The sequence below is a fragment of the Chrysemys picta genome, unplaced genomic scaffold, assembly GCF_011386835.1.
Source record: "Chrysemys picta bellii isolate R12L10 unplaced genomic scaffold, ASM1138683v2 scaf420, whole genome shotgun sequence".
NCBI classification, from domain to species: domain Eukaryota; kingdom Metazoa; phylum Chordata; order Testudines; family Emydidae; genus Chrysemys; species Chrysemys picta.
In genome coordinates, this window is record NW_027053127.1 from 42501 (window position 1) to 47500 (window position 5000).

The window sequence follows — 5000 nt, forward strand, 5'->3', positions numbered from 1 at the left end:
GAAGCGAACCGGCCAGCAGGTGAACCCGTTCGATTCCACGGGTTGACCTGGTGCCCGGGAGGGGACTCTGAAAATTTTTCAGCCCTTTCGACTCGGGGTTGACCTGGTGGCCGAGAGGGGACTCGCACGGCAGGCAAGCCGCCCTGGGCTCACCCTCCCCGGCCGCAGCGAGGGACTGCCTCCCGGTCGACTGGATCGGGCCCCTGGAAGTCTGGAAAAAAGAATGGAACCTGACGCCTCCGAGGAGGGGGCGCCCAGGGAAGGAGGGAGATCCGGGTTGACCTGCTGACCGGACGGGAAAGAGGCCACCGGGCGTCCCCCCCCCCTTAAAACCTAGGGGTTGACCTGGTGGCCGGAAAGCGAACCGGCCAGCAGGTGAACCCGTTCGATTCCACGGGTTGACCTGGTGGCCGGAAAGCGAACCGGCCAGCCGGTGAACCCGTCCGATTCCACGGGTTGACCTGGTGGCCGGGAAGCGAACCGGCCAGCAGGTGAACCCGTTCGATTCCACGGGTTGACCTGGTGCCCGGGAGGGGACTCTGAAAATTTTTCAGCCCTTTCGACTCGCGGTTGACCTGGTGGCCGAGAGGGGACTCGCACGGCAGGCAAGCCGCCCTGGGCTGACCCTCCCCGGCCGCAGCGAGGGACTGCCTCCCGGCCGACAGGATCGGGCCCCTGGAAGTCTGGGGGGGGGGGGAATCGCCCCACGCCTCCGAGGAGGGCTGCCCGGGCGGGCCTGGCCCCGGAGCTCGAAAAAAAAAAAAAGGATCGGGCCCACTAGAGACATGGACCAGGCCGCCCTGGGCTCACCCTCCCCGGCCGCAGCGAGGGACTGCCTCCCGGCCGACTGGATCGGGCCCCTGGAAGTCTGGGGGGGGGGGGGAAATGGAACCTGACGCCTCCGAGGAGGGGACGCCCAGGGAAGGAGGGAGATCCGGGTTGACCTGGTGACCGGACGGGAAAGAGGCCACCGGGCGTGCCCCCGTTAAAACCCCTAGGGGTTGACCTGGTGGCCGGAAAGCAAACCGGCCACTGGGTAGGCCGGTCGGCAACCTAGGGGTTGACCTGGTGGCCGGGAAGCGAACCGGCCAGCAGGTGAACCCGTCCGATTCCACGGGTTGACCTGGTGCCCGGGAGGGGACTCTGAAAATTTTTCAGCCCTTTCGACTCGGGGTTGACCTGGTGGCCGAGAGGGGCCTCGCACGGCAGGCAAGCCGCCCTGGGCTCACCCTCCCCGGCCGCAGCGAGGGACTGCCCCTCCCCACCCCCCGGCTGACAGGATCGGGCGCACTGGAAGTCCGGGACAGTATTTTCCCCGACGCCGGGGAGGGCGGGCGGAGGGGCTCTGGCGGCCAGCCCGGGCCCCGGAGCTCGAAAAGGAAAAAAGGACCGGGCCCGCGAGAGACGGGGGCCCTGCCGCAGGGGGGGGGGCAGTCCGACCGGGGCTCACCGTGCGGCAGGCCCGGGCGTCGGCAGGGGAAAGCGGGCGAGGAGGCGCGGGGCCGGGTGCCTACGGCCATACCGGACCGAACGCCCCCGATCCCGTCCGATCTCGGAAGGTAAACCGTCCCGGGCCTGGCTAGTACTTGGATGGGTGACCGCCTGGGAATCCCAGGTGCCGTAGGCAGCTTTTCCCGGTCCGAGTCAGCTCTCTCTCCTTTTCTGGGGGGGAAGGAGAGGGGGGGACGGGCCGGAAAGCCCCTCGTCGCTCCTGCCGAGTCGGAGGTCGCGGCCGCAGGTCACGGGTCTGGGCGCCTGGGGTCCGGCTCCCCACCCACCCGGCTTCCTCCGCGGAGGACCCCCCCCGGGGTCACCGAAGCCGCTGGGGGAGACGCCGGGCATGGGGCGGACTGGCCCGGACCCTCCCGGCCGCCGGCCCGCAGGTCCGCCCCGAATCCCCCCCCGCGGCCACCCAGGCCAGGCCTGGCCAGGCGGGACGGACGGCGGGTGTCCAGCGCCCAGCGGCTTCCTCCAGCGGGGACCCACGGACCCCAAAGCCGCAGGGGGAGGCCCCGGGCCTGGGACGGACTCGCTCGGACCCCCTGCGCCCGGCCGCCGGCCCGCGGGACCGCCCCGAATCCCCCCGCGGCCACCCAGGCCAGGCCTGGCCAGGCGGGACGGACGGCGGGTGTCCAGCGCCCAGCGGCTTCCTCCAGCGGGGACCCACGGACCCCAAAGCCGCAGGGGGAGACCCCAGGCCCGGGACCGACTCGCTCGGACCCCCCGCCTCCCCTGCGCCCGGCCGCCGGCCCGCGGGACCGCCCCGAATCCCCCCGCGGCCACCCAGGCCAGGCCTGGCCAGGCGGGACGGACGGCGGGTGTCCAGCTCCCAGTGGCTTCCGCCAGCGGGGACCCACGGACCCCAAAGCCGCAGGGGGAGGCCCCGGGCCCGGGACGGACTCGCTCGGACCCCCCGCCTCCCCTGCGCCCGGCCCCCGGCCCGCGGGACCGCCCCGAATCCCCCCGCGGCCATCCAGGCCAGGCCTGGCCTGGCGGGCCGGTGTGCAGCTCCCCCGGGCTTCCTCCCCCGACGACCCGCGCCCCCCTGAGCCGCAGGCGGAGACCCCGGCCCCGGGGCGGACCGGCCCGGGCTCGCCCGAGCCCCCTGCGCCCGGCCCGCAGGACCGCCCCCCCGAATCCCCCGGGAGAGGCCCGGCCTGCACGCCACTGACGACCCGCGGCCCCCAAAGTCGCAGGAGGCGCCCCCCCCCCCCGGTTAGCCCCGTCTCGCTCCGCGCCCCCCGCCCCTCGCTGCCGGGACCGGGCGCCGCCCCAGAGTCAGCCGCAGCCGGCCGGCCTGAGAGCTGCCCTCCTGTGGACGACGGTGAGTTTACCTTGATACTAACCGGCCGTCAGCCAGGTCAACCCCATTGCTAGACTGGGGTGGACCTGGTGGCCGAGTGGGGACTTGGAACATTTGACAGCTGCTTCCCGGGGCTTGACCGGTTGTCCTGAACGCCCCCCACCCCCACCCCCAGCCCCCGGCTCCTGCTCCCCTCTCCCCAGCCTCGGTGCTCCGCTCCCTGCCTCGGAGGCTGCCTCTCTGCGGCGCCTGCATCGCCTCCGAGGACGCGCACCCTCCGGAGGCTGGACGTAAACCCACCACTGCCGCCGACCCGGCTCTCCGAGGGACGACTGTGAGGCCCCCCACCCCACCCCACCCCCGGACCGCCCTGGGGACGACTGCTAAGCCTCCCCCACCGGACCGCCCGGGGGAAGACTGCGACGCCTCCCGCCAGGCCCCCACCCAGCCTGGGGGAAGACTGCTAAGCCTCCCCCCCCCACACACACACACACACTGTCGGGGGATGACGATTAAGCCTCTCCCGGACTGCCCGGGGGAAGACTATTAAGCCTCCCCTGGAACCACTATTAAGCCTGCCCCCGGAGTCCTCGGGGGATGACTGCTAAGCCTCCCCCACCGGACCACCCGGGGCAAGACTGCTAAGCCTCCCTCCCACACACACACACACTGTCAGGGGAGGACTATTAAGCTTTCCCGCTGGAGCGCCCGGGGCGGACGACTGTTAAGCCTGCCCCCGGAGTCCTCGGGGGAGGACTATTAAGCTTTCCCCCCTGGAGCGCCCGGGGGGGGGGGGGGGGGACGACTATTAAGCCTGGCCCCCGGAGTCCTCGGGGGACGACTATTAAGCCTCCCCCGGACCTGCTCCCTCTCGACTATTAAGCCCCCCCTCTGCGGTCCTCAGCACCACTGCCGCGCTGCCCTGGGAGTGGGGTGACATCCGGTCCGGAAAGCAAACCGGCCACCAGGTCAACCCGTCGAATCCAATGGGTTGACCTGGTGGCCGGAAAGCAAACCGGTCGCCAGGTCAACCCGTCGAATCCAATGGGTTGACCTGGTGGCCGGAAAGCAAACCGGCCGCCAGGTCAACCCAGTAGATTCAGCGGGTTGACCTGGTGGCCGAACGGGGACTTTGAAAATTTGACAGCCGCTTCCCGGGGGTTGACCTGTTGTCCCGGTGGGGACTTTGAACATTTGACAGCCGCCTCCCAGGGCTTGACCTGTTGTCCCGGTGGGGACTTTGAACATTTGACAGCCGCCTCCCAGGGCTTGACCTGTTGTCCCGGGGGGGACTTTGAACATTTTACAGCCGCTTCCCGGGGCTTGACCTGGTGGCCGAGTGGGGACTTTGAACATTTGACAGCCGCTTCCCGGGGGTTGACCTGTTGTCCTGAACGCCCCCCACCTCCCCCCCCCCGGCTCCTGCTCCCCACTCCCCAGCCTCGGTGCTCCGCTCCCTGCCTCGGAGGCTGCCTCTCTGCGGCGGCTGCATCGCGTCCGAGGACGCTCACCCTCCGGAGGCTGGATGTAAAGCCTGACACCCGCCACCGCCGCCGACACGGCTCTCGGAGGGACGACTCTGAGGCCTCCCCCCACCCCCGGACCGCCCTGGGGACGACTGCTAAGCCTCCCCCCCGCCCACACCCACACCCACACTGTCGGGGGATGACTCTTAAGCCTCTCCCGGACTGCCTGGGGAACGACTATTAAGCCTGCCCCCCCCGGAGCACTCGGGGGACGACTATTAAGCCTCCCGCGGACTGCCCGGGGGATGACTATTAAGCCTCCCCTGGAAGGACTATTAAGCCTCCCCCGGACTGGCCGGGGGACGCCTATTAAGCCTATCCTCGGGGGAGGACTATTAAGCTTTTCCCCCTGGAGCGCCCGGGGGGACGACGATTAAGCCTGGCCCCCGGAGTACCCGGGGGACGACTATTAAGCCTCCCCCGGACTGGCCGGGGGACGACTATTAAGCCTCCCCCGGACCTGCTCCCTCTCGACTATTAAGCCCCCCTCTGTGGTCCTCAAGACCACTGCCGTGCTGCCCTGGGAGTGGGGTGACACCCGGGCCGGAAAGCAAACCGGCCACCAGGTCAACCCGTCGAATCCAATGGGTTGACCTGGTGGCCGGAAAGCAAACCAGCCGCCAGGTCAACCCGTCGAATCCAATGGGTTGACCTGGTGGCCGGAAAGCAAA

The 5000-nt window shown here is 70.2% G+C and overlaps 1 non-coding gene across 1 annotated transcript; it reads left to right on the forward strand.

Moving 5' to 3' along the window:
• The first annotated feature begins 1508 nt into the window (after nt 1-1508).
• On the forward strand, nt 1509-1627 carry LOC135978710 (5S ribosomal RNA). Its single transcript, XR_010596080.1, has one exon. It is a non-coding gene; the product is annotated as a 5S ribosomal RNA (ribosomal RNA).
• Nucleotides 1628-5000: the final 3373 nt, after the last annotated feature.